The sequence below is a fragment of the Periplaneta americana genome, chromosome 5 (genome assembly GCF_040183065.1).
Source record: "Periplaneta americana isolate PAMFEO1 chromosome 5, P.americana_PAMFEO1_priV1, whole genome shotgun sequence".
Taxonomy (NCBI): Eukaryota; Metazoa; Arthropoda; class Insecta; order Blattodea; family Blattidae; genus Periplaneta; species Periplaneta americana.
Window position 1 is genome coordinate 154113954 of NC_091121.1, and position 16302 is coordinate 154130255.

At 35.6% G+C, this 16302-nt stretch overlaps 1 protein-coding gene across 1 annotated transcript in view; it reads right to left on the minus strand.

Moving 5' to 3' along the window:
* The window catches only part of LOC138700221 (uncharacterized), a 389790-nt gene that overhangs the window by 123831 nt on the left and 249657 nt on the right, over positions 1-16302 (minus strand). The gene's annotated exons all lie outside the window — the stretch shown is intronic.

A 16302-nucleotide genomic window follows, 5' to 3' on the forward strand; every position in this document is an offset into this window, starting at 1 on the left:
ACGTTTGGAATGTTGTGCTATCGTGTACTGACCGTAAAACGAGGAGAATATGTTGAAGAGGCATTAAGTGGGTGATTCCTATCTGTCGTACTCTAACCTATTACAATTTCAATAAGCTAGCGCTGAGGTAATTCTGCTGATTTCGGAATTGAAAATCGTTGAATTTAATTTTTTTGTGGAGATGCAATTGATCGTATATACAAGACATAACAAAAACCTAAACTAATCAAACCTAACCTGTCACAGTTTCGTATGTGCAAGGTGTATAAGCAAAGCACGAAGGAAACTACCTCAGCGATAGTTTAATCACAATTTATTTATGTGGAACTTTATATATTGTGAATTTTATTAGTAACAACAATGTAATTTATTCGTCACAACAATAATTCCTTTCTACAATTCGCCTTAAACGCTCTCGTCAACAATTGGATTTTAACTCAACACAGTATTCGTTATAGCACTCCACCGACGACAATGACAATTTACTTGGACTAGTACGAACAACAATGAACTGTTAATCTTAACTAATATTTACAAAGCACTATTTACAAATCAGAACTATCAGTTCTCAGTTCACAGTTCTTCTCTCTCAGTCACTCGAGTTCACAGTATCTCGAACCACAGACCTTCAGAGACAGTTCACTGTACTCGAACTCGGGTCCCTCCAACTGCGGTCCACTGCACTCGAACTCAGGCCTTCGGATGCTGACGCAGATGCGGACGCACACTCGAGTCGAACTCCGGTTGGCTCGGCTTGCTTGCTCTGGCTTACTCACTGACTGAATAACTGAAAAACTCTCGAGTTCGCTGGCGCTTCTTCTTTTATAGCAAAATCATAGTTGCGAGAAATTTCTACAGGTGTGTAGAGATTATCTGGATATCTCCACTTCGACAGACTTCTCGAAGAGTCGGGAAGGTCCGTTCCCCATTCACTGCGTACGCAGCAGTTGCGCGCGCACTCTCGCTCCACTCTCTCGCCGCGCTGGCCCTTTCCCCTCTCCGCCGCACGCCATTCCACCGTGCTCCGCGCGATCTGCTTTCTTGCGGTACGCTGGTCGTGAGTTCGAATCTCACGTCGCTGTCACAATATGAAATTGTTTGAATATTGAATGAAAAATAGGATCTTCTGTTGCAGAATCTTTTGGCCATATTACTGCCAGGAGATACGATTGGAACATGTAGCCTACACACTCTATCGTTGTCAATGACGACAGGAAATTTAGCTGTAGGCCTATTATAAAGATAATAAATGTACCTATTGTGGTCGTAATATTGATGTACGTCTGATACTTTATTCACATGTCTAGACAATACAGCTTTTGACATCCGTTCCTGTCACGAATTACTATTTCAAAACTTCCCGTAACATTATCTTAAAGCGAGAAGAATCTGTTGCAGAGGCGTTAAGTGGGCGATTCCTATCTGTGTTATTCTAACCTATATTCAGTTTCTTCTAGAATCATTCTTATTAGTTGTTTCCTTAATGTGTAGCTTTCGTGAAGTTCTTTATCACTTAAATCTTCAAAATGATTATTCCAAGTGTTATTACAACATATAAAAGTTCGCCATTATGTTGCAGAATTTCAACATCGAATACGTCCGCCATGTTGTTGATTTTTTAACCCATCGTTACTGCTTTAACGCGACGAATTAGGTCCTAATAAATTAATGATGAGTTTAAAGATGTGTTAGCAATAACGATGTTTGGTGAAACACAAAAAATGGCTAACGTGTCATTAAATTATTTAACGAGACGTTATAATGATAACGAAGGTTGGTGAAATCGGCCATTAGTCTTTCCCCCTTCTTAAAGATAGGTACAATATTCTGGACCTCTACCGTTGTTCTGCTACAATTTCCTTTTCCCAAATAGCAAGTACAAGCTTATAAATTTCGCTAGATAATGCGTTTGTACCCTGTTGTATTAATTCTGCTGGAATTTAATCGATACCTGGAGTTTGTTTCTATTATATGAAAATTAAGAAGGGGTGAAAAATGTTTCGAATCGAAGTATTCTTCAGGAATTAGATATTTTACAATCTTGCAAACTATACACAAATACTATATAAAGTAGTCACATTTAGAGAACTCACAATTGATGTGGATAGCATAGCGCAAGAAAATCACAAGAAAGAAGTAAACATCCAATTTCCTCCCAATCCCGGAATCGAACTCGAATCTATTTGTACCCACAAGGGACGAAAGGTGTTTTGAAAGCTCTTTACGAAACTCACTACTCAAAATATTATTTTTAGTAAGTTGTTTCTCTTTATGTGTATTTAATTTTTCAATTCTAAGTTTATACACATACATTATATACGCCTTTTCCTCAAAAGTAATATTTTTGACTTAATTTATTCTGCTTGTAAACCTACACTATATTGTTATTTGTGTTTCAAAATTATACTTCCATTTTCTAAACTTCAACCCACTCACATTATTGATACGATACAACAAAGCCACATGAGAAATCTTGAAGTTTCTCAATAATACTCTAGAACGATGGTGTCACAGTTTCGTACAATTCTGTTTAACTTCCTCAAACTCTTGAACTTGAAGAGAGACTGTTTGAGCTTTAATGTCAAACTTAGCGTGCTCAACAACCTCTTGCGTGATACGCAAGTGAGTTACGCAATAGTTACAGTTTAATAAACAGACTTACTTACAAATGGCTTTTAAGGAACCCCAAGGTTCATTGCCGCCTTCACATAAGCCCGCCATCGGTCCCTATCCTGTGCAAGATTAATCCAGTCCCTATCATCATATCCCACCTCCCTCAAATCCATTTTAATATTATCCTCCCATCTATGTCTCGGCCTCCCCAAAGGTCTTTTTCCCTCTGGTCTCCCAACTAACACTCTATATGCATTCCTGGATTCGCCCATACGTGCTCCATGCCCTGCCCATCTCAAACGTCTGGATTTAATGTTCCTAATTATGTCAGGTGAAGAATACAATGCGTGCAGTTCTGCGTTGTGTAATTTTCTCCATTCTCCTGTAACTTCATCCCTCTTAGCCCCAAATATTTTCCTAAGCACCTCATTCTCAAACACCCTTAACTTATGTTCGTCTCTCAGACTGGGAGTCCAAGTTTCACAACCATACAGAACACCGGTAATATAACTGTTTTATAAATTCTAATTTTCAGATTTTTTGACAGCAGACTAGATGATAAAAGCTTCTCAACCGAATAATAACACGGACATATAAACAGCCATATTTTTAATTTAGTATGAAATTTAGGAACTAACATTTTGAGAAGTTTCTATCACAGAATCTATGAAGGTTTTTATTTTGTATTAAATTTGGAAAAATCATAACAAAACTCACAGAGATAGTTATAGAGAATAGAAGATAAGCATAGGTAACCAAAACAACTTACTTACTTACTTACTTACTTACTTACTTACTTACTTACTTACTGGCTTTTAAGGAACCCGGAGGTTCATTGCCGACCTCACGTAAGCCCGCCATTGGTCCCTATCCTGAGCAAGATAAATCCATTCTATATCATCATATCCCACCTCCCTCAAATCCATTTTACTATTATCCTCCCACCAAAACAGCAGGGATAGTAAAATGGAATGGAAAATAATGCAAGGTTTATAGCTATCCATGAATTTATTCTGGTTGAAAAATCTAGCATAAAATGTTTACCTCATCCACTCCACGCTTTGCGTAAACTTTAATATCAAATTATATTTATAATAATATATTATGCGGTACTGATGGCTTTGAAATTTGACTTTCAGTGAATCAGTACGCTAGTAACATGAGATTTAATTCCATTTTCGCATTTCCATTTGTCATTCTGTACACAAACTGAAAGCTTACTGTTGTGTGAATTTAAGGTTGAGCTGTGTGAAAGTGCGATACATAACAAAAATCTGTCTTTAAATTTTCCATTTAAAGTGGAAGAGAAAATGTTTAATCTCAATGTTTCTTCCACCTTTCCATGTTCTTCGGCTAGCCTTTGTTTCCCCGAATTTGTTCCTCCAGTAAGTCCTGTCTAATGCTGCTGTTTACCCAGTTTTTATATTAAAATTTAAATTTACTTCCTTGATTTTCAAAAATTGGAATATGCATTCTGATCAGTTGTTAACGTTTTCTGCAGTACTTTTAGAATTCTTTCAAATGCTGCTTTTAATCAGGTTCGGTTGCTCATGTACTAGTTGGAAAAGAAATCATTAAAGGTAAGCGTTCATTACATCGTATCGCACTCCTCGTACGAATCGCACACGTAAGTTCATTTTAACGGCTCTACCTCATCTACTCATCGGATTCTCTATCAGCTATTTAAAACATATGACGTACGATATCGACATTGCTGAAAACAGAGGAGTGTTGAGGTTAGGTCTATTAATCATGAGTGTTAGCGAATAAGAATTTGTAATTGTTTCATGCTTCTTAATTTGAAGAGGAAGAAACGAAAGAGATATTGGTTACATAATACAGGCCTATGCAAGAAACGACTTGATTACTTTAACGGAAATGCCTCAAATTATATAATTCTTCGCAGTTTTATACAAGAGAAATAAGTTTTCCGTCTGCCATTTTGGCGCAACACTGAACATGACACACCATAATAGTAACAGTTGAGCAATTAAATTTGATTTATTAAAGAAGGCCATGATCGCACGCATTTGAATGAAATGTTCTTATTGTCTAATATTGCAGATGAAATTCTTGATTTTTATGGTAATATAATCAAAAAGTGTTGTAGTTCGAATATGTTTGGCGATAGGAAAATATTTATATAAGTACAGAGCCAGCCAAAAAAATTTATACACTCTTTGTCAGATTGTATCGTGATATTGATATTGTCAATTGATTTGAATTACGAGTATGTTGTAGTATGGTCTTTCGCTCAATAGATGTCTGTACTTTCATCACGATAGTGAGAAAACAAAATGGCTGGAGCACGCTTGACGTTCGAGCAGCGAAAATGCATTCTGAAGTGGTTTATGAGGTTTGATAATGCCGTTGAAGTGCAGCGTCAGTGGAGGCGGGAGTACGAAACAGAACCCCGAATCCGCCTAATAATTAATCGCATTATTGACAAGTTTGAGGCGCATGGAACGATTTGTGATATTCACAAAAGAAGATCGGGAAGACCGCGTAGAGCTACAGCTCTTTCTTCGTCGGCTATCGTATTGGAAAGGTTTGTTACTTCTCCACAGATGTCTGCTACGTAATATGCACGTGAAGTGGGGATTAGCAGTACAAGTGTAGAGCTTTCCTGTATATATCAATCTGCAGGGACATTGGTTTGGACGAAGAGGGCCATTGAGTTCCCCCCACGGTCACCAAATCTAACTCCTATGGATTTTTACTTGTGGGGAACTGTGAAAGATCAAATCTATCGACGTAAACCGCGCACGCTGGAGGACCTTCGCCAGGAGATTACAGCGGCATATGCAGCGATCTCCAATGCCGTGGGACTGAAGCCGGATGGTCTATGGCGAGTCCTTGGCATCAACCCCTTTGATTTGATTACCTGGTTGGGTTTTTCCGAGGTTTTCCCCAACCAAAAGGCAAATGCCGGGTAATATTTTGGCGAATCCTCGGACCTCACCTCATCTCACCACATCTCGCCAAAATATTGTAAAAAATTGCACAAAATCGTAAAAATTGTAGAAAATTAGTAAATTGTAAAACTATAAAAATTTGTAAAAGTTGTAATTGTAATGTTGTAAAATTTTGACTTGTTCCACATCTTAAAGCTTCATTGCTCATGTAAGATCTATGGAATAAAATAAGTGAATGAATGAATGAATGAATGAATGAATGAATGAATGAATGAATGAATGAATGAATGAATGAATGAATGAATGTATGTATGTATGAATGAATGAATGAAACATTGACCGACATAGCTGCGGCGAACATTTTGAACATCTAAAGTAACCATGGGCTTAATTGAAGACAGTACTATATGTGATCAGTATTTAAATGTAAAACAAACACATAATAAATAGTTTTCGTTCCTTAAAGAGAGTATACATTTTTTTGGCGGACCATGTATTTTAAGATTGAAGGAATGAAGACCATGCAGATTTCCATTGAAGAAAGAGAAGATGTGAAAAAAGGAAGGAAAAGGGGTTAGAGGAAGCAAACTGCTTCAATTCACGGAAATCAATTGAAGTCGCACAGGGTTGAGTTTTGTTTCTCCTAGTTTATCTTAATATATTCGTGTTTCTAAAACACTGTATGCTGCTACAAATTTTTAAGAACAGACTGTGCTACATGATTGATCGCGAATAAGATAGACTAGCTGCGGAATTCAAACAAGTGTGAAGGAAGGATTTTATTCAGAAATTGCTATCGACGCAGAGCTATCCGTTTAAGAATTGGTGAGAAAGCGAATACAGAAACCCGCATGATAACAAGCTGAGGACAGTATTCCTGTAATGCTATCAACAGGTGGCACATAATGCTCTGAAATAACTAACGCCAACATGAAGGTGTAAATTACTTCCCAATTTGTTAAGGATCCTATTGGAAAACGTTCTTCAGTTCATTCCAGAAATGACTAACAGGAAATAATCTTCCCACGGGATTCACGTTTGTTATGAACAGGGAAAGGATTTATATGTAAATACATATTTACTTATAAAGCTAATATAATTTATATTTTGCATTATCTTTATGTTTCACAATGTGTAGGGTTGAAAAATCCTACTTTTATTTTCCATATTTTAGAGTTTAGTACATATTTTCGTTAATTTCCATATATTTTCCATATTTCATATAAAACAGTCCATATTATATTAGGTTTAACAATAAAACAAAACAAAATTCCATTAACTTTTAAAAATACATTTCAACAATAGAGATTTAAACACATGTTCAGTAATCCCTTTAACATCAGAGTTATTTGAAAATTAGCAGTCCTATCAACAATGGGAAAGTAAGTTACAAAACTGTATTAATTTAATTTAAAATTTTTAACAGACTTCAGTTGTGCAGCTCAACAGTTAAATGCCAGTCAGAGTACACATAGGTTCAGTTTTGTAAATCATACTATAAAGACGGTAAATATGCCAAAAGTACGTCATTCAGTCAATTTAAAATCAAAACTAACAAGTTACATTTCAGAATTTAAAGAAGATGGTTTATCAACTGACAATAAAATATTATTTTGTAATTTGTGTCAGTGTGCAGTATCATCTACACAAAAGTTCCTGGTGCAACAACACATTACAACTAGTAAACATCAGGCCAACAAACAACTAAATTCCAAGCAGAGACAATTGTTTTTAACACAACCAACAACATCGAATGTAAGATCTGAGTTTAACATCGACCTGTGCCGTTCTCTCATCTCTGCTGATATTCCTCTCTACAAACTAAAGAATAAGGTCTTCAGGGAATTCCTTGAAAAATATACTCAACATACAATCCCGGATGAGTCAACACTTAGGAAGACGTATGCTCCATCCATCTACGATGAGACAATACAGAAGATAAGAGATGAAATTAAAGATAGTTCAATTTGGGTTTCCATTGATGAGACTCCCGACAAAGAAGGTAGACTTGTTGGTAATGTAGTTATCGGTTTGTTAAGTGAACAATATTCTGAACGAATTCTTTTACATTGTGATGTTCTAGAAAAGTGCAATAACAAAACTATAGTTAAACTGTTCAACGAAGCTATGGGTATCCTGTGGCCAAAGGGTATTATGTACGATAATGTGTTATTCTTTATTAGCGATGCTGCCCCTTATATGGTCAAAGCTGGACAAGCATTATCTGTTGTATATCCTAAATTGACTCATTTTACTTGTGTGGCGCATGCATTTCATCGTGTGGCAGAAGTGGTCAGAGACAATTTCCCTAAAGTAGATTTGTTGATTTCATCAGTGAAAAAAGTATTTCTCAAAGCTCCCAGTAGAGTTAACGTGTTGAAAGAAATGTACCCTGAAATTCCATTGCCACCAAAGCCAATTTTAACTAGATGGGGTACATGGCTAGAAGCAGTTGAATATTATGCCGAACATATAGACTCTATTAACAATGTTCTCCTTGCATTGGACTCTGAAGATGTAGTCTCAATTGATACTGCGAAAACAGTTACCTGTGACATAAGTGTGAAGAATGACTTAGCTCACATTCAGCATACATTTTCATGCATCATAAAAACGCTCAAAAGTCTCCAAAATAGGCACCTTTCACTATCTGAAAGTTTTGAAATTATAAATAGTACTGTGGAACAACTGAATCGTGGTAGAGGTAAAGTTGCAGATGCAGTAAGAGCTAAGGTGGACACTGTACTTTCAAAAAACCCTGGATATGAAGAACTACAAAAGGTTGTTGCTGTGATGAGTGGTGAATCAACAGTGAAGATTAACTTGGACTTATCCCCAGCAGACATTGTGAAATTGAATTATGTACCAGTTACTTCTTGTGACGTCGAACGCTCTTTTAGTCAGTATAAATCTATCCTCAGAGACAATAGAAGAAGATTCACTTTTCAGCACTTGAAAGAAATGTTTGTAACCTATTGTTATGGTAACAGACAATAAAAATTGTGTTTTGTTGAAACTACATTGGAAGATAAGGTACGTCCATTATATTTTTTGTTTAGTTTGATTAAAATGTACCAATATTTAACGTACATAGTCATTTTTTTATAATTTTAAGTCCATATTTAATTCCATATTTTGGTAAAAATCCATATTTAATTCCATATTTTGGTAAAAATAACTACATATATATTTACATATTTCATATATTTTTAGTCCATATAAATCCGTTCCCTGGTTATGAAGTTCTGGTGCACTATTCACGCATACTGCTCCGATATACTGCCTTTCTTTCAGCATCATAAGCTATTATAAGTTAGAGGCATAGAGATTGCGTGATTGTGTATAATAATGAAAAGAGTATGTTCTATATAATAATATAAGTGATCCATCCCAATGGTCATAGTCACACAGAAGTTACAATACCTCTTCATAAAATGATCTAATAATAATAATAATAATAATAATAATAATAATAATAATAATAATAATAATAATAATAATAATACTTACTCACAAATGGCTTTTAAGCAACCCGCAAAATAAGCCCGCCATCGGTCCCTATCCTCAACAAGATTAATCCAGTCTCTATAGTCATATCCCACTTCCCTGAAGTCCATTTTAATATTATCTTCCCATCTACATCTTAGCTTCACCAAAGCTCTTTTTTTCCCTCCGGCCTCCCAACTAATACCCTACATGCATTTCTGGATTCGCCCATACGTTCTACATGCCCTGCCCATCTCAAACATCTGGATTTAATGTTCCTAAATGTCAGGTGAAGAATACAATGCGTGCACTTCTACGTTGTGTAACTTTCTCCATTCCTCTGTAAGTTCATCCCTCTTAGCCCCAAATATTTTTCTAAGCAGCTTATTCTCAAACACCCTTAGCCTCTGTTCCTCTCTCAAAGTGAAAGTTCAAGTTTCACAACCATACAGAGCAACCGGTAATATAACTGCTTAATAAATTCTAACTTTGAGATTAGCAGACTAAATGATAAAAGCTTCTAAATCGAATAATAACAGGCATTTCTCATATTTATTCTGCGTTTAATTTCCTCCCGAGTATCATTCATATTTGTTATTGTTCCTTCAAGATATTTCAATTTTTCCACCTCTTCGAAGGATAAATCTCAAATTTTTATATTTCCATTTCGTACAATATTCTCGTCACAAGACATAATCATATAGGGTACTTTGTCTTTTCGAGATTTACTTCCAACCCTATCGCTTTACTTGCTTCAAGTAAAATTTCCGTGTTTTCTCTAATCGTTTGTGGATTTTCTCCTAACATATTCACGTCATCCGCATAGACAAGAAGGTGATGTAACCCGTCCAATAATAATAATAATAATAATAATAATAATAATAATAATAATAATAATAATAACACCATATTATACAAGTACTACCTCTGAAATGTACATACATCTATTATCAGGCAGTACATCTCATTTGGCGATATGTGTCAAAGGAAAAACAATTGTTTGGATACCCTACGTCTGAAGTCGGATTAGTGTAAAATGTAGCTAATCGGCGATTTTTGCAATGAAGGAGGAAAGAAACTAGCCTTCCTACCCCATTATCTCCTGGTATAGTTGGTATAGTAGACAGAACCACCGACGTATCTCAATCGGCTAAGGCGGTTTCCTGCCGATCCGGAGTTACGCTCGGGCGCGGGTTCGATTACCTGGTTGCGTTTTTTCCGAGATTTTCCCCAACAGTATGGCGAATGTAAGGTAATCTATGGCGAATCCTCCGCCTCATCTCGCCAAATACCATTTCGTTATCACGAATTCCATCGACATTGAACAACCTAGTAGTTAATATAGCGTCGTTAAATAACCAACTAAAAAAAAACTAAAAACAAAACGAAGACAGAAGAGATCAAAACGAAAACATAACAGATAGACAAGCTGATTAGCGATCCTACAAAAAATTTCTTTCATATTTTTCTCTTTGCCCAATGAAGTAACACGAATTCACAGCTATAGTTCGTGTCAGCTTACTTAATACCGTAAGGGTGAAACCTAACCATTTTTTCCCTATTACTACATATATTAGTGGATTATAGTGATTTTTTAGCTCTAAAGTTAAATTTTCTTTTACCAACTTCGTTTCGAATTTTGGGTACTGACAAATACTACATTACATATATTACATATATTACTATTACTACATATATTAGTGGATTATAGTGATTTTCTAGTTCTCAAGTTAAATGTTCTTTTACCAACTTCGTTTCGAATTTTGGGTATTGACAAATACTACATTACATATATTACATATATTACTATTACTACACATATTAGTGGATTATAGTGATTTTCTAGTTCTCATGTTAAATTTTCTTTTACCAACTTCGCTTCGAATTTTGGGTACTGACAAATATTACAACTGCCAGTTATTTTCTAACCGTTACGTTGGCAGCAATAACTTCGCTTTGCAGTAAAGTAAACTGATGAAAATGCAAGTACCTAGGCTTGTGCATTAATAATTAATTAGTAATACCGGTATTAATATTAATATCAATATACAACTCAGTTCCGTGGCGTTGTGATTCCAATTCCACTCTATATTCAGGTAACTGTAATTAAATAAGAAATAGCAAGCTTACAGACCTACTTCGTATGAAACCTGCACGTAATTTCACATTTTAATGAAATCCTTTCGTGTTTAAATTTTTATTAAAGTGTCCAAGAAACAAAATAGCATGGTAGGGACTTCTTCTAAAAAGAAAGTGCTTGTTAAGTATTTTAAGTAAGCTATACATTTCAAAGTAGTATTCTGTTTTCGAAATTCATACTAATCTTTTCACGTGATCAAACTACATTTTAGGTTAGATCCTGTGGATCGTAAACTGTTTAGTTAAAGCAATGAATTTCATGTTTCTATACAAAATAAATTTAAATATCAGATCATACTAATCCTAATTACCAACAAATATGTGAGAAGTCCAGGAGGAAAATATACCATTTCATAATTTATTGCACCATTTAGAAAACACCTCCCAACATAAAGATGAGATGTGGCAAATAAGACATTGTTATTGTGAATTATTGTTACTGCGAATTATTATTATTATTATTATTATTATTATTATTATTATTATTATTATTAGGCCTATTATTATTTCAGTACGTAGCATTGTGATTTTTCCCTCTTTGGTGATAACTGGTATTAGTTGGCAACACTGAAGAGACGGCCAAAAAGAAACTTTTAGGAACTAATCCTCATTTCAGTTTGGTTGATAGGTCTTTCCCCTCACACCATCAGTGAAGGCGAAAATGTTACTGTCCAGCTCACAAACGTTCGACTAATTGACTTTCAATATAGTGACAAATTTTATTATGGAAAGTGTTTACCGGTAATCTATATTTCAAAAGTCTTTACTAAGCGTTTATATTTCATTTTATTGGTTTTTATATCATCTGGCACATTAAAGAGCTATGAAAGCAGAAGATAAATGTTTTCCCCACCGCTAGTTGCTACTCTACAACACACATTAAGGGACAATCTGCACTGTGTCGCTCCCCCCTGACTTCATAATACAAACTAACATTCCTTAACTTAATTAATTATTACTGTAGTTGAAAATATTGTAAGAACGACACTAAAATATACTCGTACTCAAACATATAATCGTCAAACATGTGTCACTGTATTTTATATTCACTAATGTAGATATAAATGATGCAATAACTAAAATTAATAACGATCTGGACTCAATCTGGACATGGACGCGGAAATTCCGACTTAAACTAAATCCAGAAAAATCACAGTCAATCATTGTGGGTCATTCACGTTTGTTAAGCACCATTACCATACCAAATTTGTCCCCGATTAAAATACACGGCACCGAAATTCCGTTCAGTGAATCAGTAAAGAATCTAGGTATTTATTTGGATAAAAGTTTAAATTGGAACATTCAAGTTGCAGAAACCTGGAAAAAAGTATTCTCATTAATCCACTCGTTTAGACGATTGAAGAACTTTCTACCCTTTTTCATGAAAAAAATGTTAGTGCAAACACTCGTGATGCCCCACTTCGATTACTGTGATATTCTGTTTACTGACCTAAGCGTTACTTCGGCGCAGAGACTACAACGTGTTCATAATATGTGCGTCCGTTTCGTCTGCAATATTCGTCCGTCTAGAAGATCGTAGGAAAATCCACTGTCTTTCCCTTCTCTTTCACATATTGCATTTCTCCACTCCTGTCTATCTTGCGTCTCGTTTTCAAAATTTATCCACCCATCATAACCTAGACACAAGATCACAACACTCCTCAATATTATCCATTCCCTCCCACCGAACATCCTCATATTCATCTTCTTTCACTGTGGCTGTTCCTCGACTTTGGAATTTCCTACCGAGTAATGTCAGGGACTGTCAGGCATCAAACCAATTTAAGAATAGGCTAACGAGATATTTTTCTAACAATTCTTGTTAACAGTAATAGCTGTTTCAGGTTTCTCAATGTTTAATGGTTATATATATCACAGATAAATATCTAAATTATCTCATTATTATTATTATTGCTATTATTATTATTATTATTATTATTATTATTATAACTATTTCTTACCAATGTTTATTATTGTCACACTAACATTAGTTATCCAATTTTCATTACTTACTTTCATGTTATTCTATGATCTAGATATTAATGTAATAACTATGTAAGCAAATGTATTTAATTAGAATTAAAGTCTGGCTGGGCGGAAGAGAAGGCCTACTGGTCTTAGCTCTGCCAGATTAAATAAATAAATTATTTATTAATTACTTTATTTAATATTTTCTTTTCTTTTGTGTACAGTTTGGGGGGGGGTACAGGTATAAGAGGTAACAGCTACAGGTTTGTCACTGATGGACTTAGGGCAAGTAGAAGGGGAAAAAATGCCTTCGCATCCTCTCAACTCGTGTGAAATGTCGTTTACACTTACGTGATCCTCACTATAGATGTGTACGAAGCTTCCAAAGTCTAGGAGACTTCAGGTAGAAAGTTGTCATATTATGGGTGGATTCTGTTATACTCATTATTTAAAACCTGTTCTAATAGGCATTTACGCCCACATTGGAGTGTTATGAAATCATCAATACCAGTTATGAAAATCACTTTTGGGGGTTATTTTTATTAAGCGTGGTGCTGCAGTATTTGAGCGCTTCAACATTCTGCACACCCACAGCACTGTTAACTGCGCTGTAAATGAGTCTGCTGACGGCCTGACAACACTCAACACTTTAAACGCGAATCATTATGAGTCAATAAAATACACGTTTTCGAGATATAGGGCTTATTTAACATTGCTGCTGCAGGTGTGAAGGAGTGGACGTTTTTATTTGGGTGGGCAATGTGCGTTTCTTTTTTATCTGTATTTATTTTATTGGGTTATTTTACGACGCTGTATTAACATTTAGGTCATTTAGCGTCTGAATGATATGAAGGTGATAATGCCAGTGAAATGAGTTCGGGGTCCAGCACCGAAAGTCACCCAGCATTTGCTCGTATTGGTTTGAGGAAAAACCCCGGAAAAAACCTCAACCAGACAACTTCCCCCGACCAGGATTCAAACCGGGGCACATATTTCGCGGCCAGACGCGCTGACCGTTACTCCACAGGTGTGGACTTTTATCTGTATTCTGACATAACACATTGAAAGATGTGAGTACATATTACACGATTGTAATTGTATGGCCTACAATATATCATTCATGAATATTAAGAATATGATTTAAAAAAAGTTAAACAAAGATCAACTAAGTAGGAAGCGATAATACAAACGGTAGAGATTAAAATTAGTGAAGATAAAACATTCCATTTTACAAACTGCTAGTTATATCTTCATTTCTAGTAATAGAAGGAGTAGCAAGAGCACAGATGTTGCATTATATCTGTCCCGGTGAATGACTGTTGAATTTAAAGTTATTTATCTTGGTCGTTGAATTTCAAATAGTTTATCATAGACGTTGAATTTCAAGTGGCTTATCTTGGTCGTTGAATTTCAAGTGGTTTATCTTAGTCGTTGAATTTCAAGTGGTTTATCTTGGTCGTTGAATTTCAAGTGGTTTATCTTGGTCGTTGAATTTCAAGTGGTTTACCTTGGTCGTTGAATTTCAAGTGTTTATCTTAGTCGTTGAATTTCAAGTGTTTATCTTAGTCGTTGAATTTCAAGTGGACTTTAGTCGTTGAATTTCAAGTGGTTTATCTTGGTCGTTGAATTTCAAGCGGTTTATCTTAGACGTTGAATTTAAAGTGGTTTATCTTAGTCATTGAATTTCAAGTGGTTTATCTTAGTCATTGAATTTCAGGTGGTTTACCTTGGTCATTGAATTTCAAGTGGTTTATCTTGGTCGTTGAATTTTAAGTGGTTTATCTTGGTCGTTGAATTTCAAGTGGTTTATCTTGGCCGTTGAATTTTAAGTGGTTTACCTTGGTCGTTGAATTTCAAGTGGTTATCTTGGTCGTTGAATTTCAAGTGGTTTATCTTGGTCGTTGAATTTCAAGTCGTTTATCTTAGTCGTTGAATTTCAAATGGTTTATCTTGGTCGTTGAATTTCAAGTGGTTTATCTTGGTCGTTGACTTTCAAGTGGTTTATCTTGATCGTTGAATTTCAAGGGGTTTATCTTAGTCGTTGAATTTCAAGTGGTTTATCTTGGTCGTTGAATTTCAAGTGGTTTATCTTGGTCGCTGAATTTCAAGTGGTTTATCTTGGTCGCTGAATTTCAAGTGGTTTATCTTGGTCGCTGAATTTCAAGTGGTTTATCTTGGTCGCTGAATTTCAAGTGGTTTATCTTGGTCGTTGAATTTTAAGTGGTTTATCTTGGTCGTTGAATTTTAAGTGGTTTATCTTGGTCGTTGAATTTCAAGTGGTTTATCTTGGCCGTTGAATTTAAAGTGGTTTACCTTAGTCGTTGAATTTCAAGTGGTTTATCTTAGTCGTAGTGGAGCTAAACGACATCTGTGAGCAGTACGGGATGAAAATAAATGCAAACAAGACGAAGACCATGGTTGTCGAAAGAAAAACGAAGATAAACTTGCGAATAATAAACGATGCAGTAGAACAAGTGGACAGCTTCAAATACTTGGGGGTACTATAAGCAGTAACATGAGCTGCTGCCAGGAAGTCAAAAGGAGGATAACAATGGCAAAGGGAGCTTTTAATAGAAAAAGGAGCATCTTCTGCAGACCTTTGGAAGAAGAACTAAGAAAAGACTAGTGAAGTGCATTGTGTGGAGTGTGGCATTGTATGGGATAGAAACGTGTACATTATGACGAAGGGGTGTCCTTAAACATTTGGTAGAAACTGGATACTGCGTTGTTAACGTTACTTAAGGACGTCATATTGTAAAGTTATCTAGCGTCAATGTAGTCGGTCAGAGATGAAACCTGGCGAATTGAGTCCGAGCAATCGTCATGATATTACCTCACATTCGCAATACAATTAAATAAAATCTATTAAAAATCCCTAACCATGTAATCAGCGTTAGTGGGGTTCGAAATGACGCCCGAATACAGTCTCGGATTAATAGGAAAATGCGTCATTAAGTAATTTTACTTACTTACTTACGAATGGCTTTTAAGGAACCCGGAGGTTCATTGCCTCCCTCACATAAGCCGCCATTTGTGCAAGATTAATCCACTCTTTATCATTATATCCCAGCTCCTTCAAATGCATTTTAATATTATCTTCCCATCTACGTCTCGGCCTCCCCAAAGGTCTTTTTCCCTCTGGTCTTTCAATTAACACTCTATATGCATTTCTAGGTTCGCC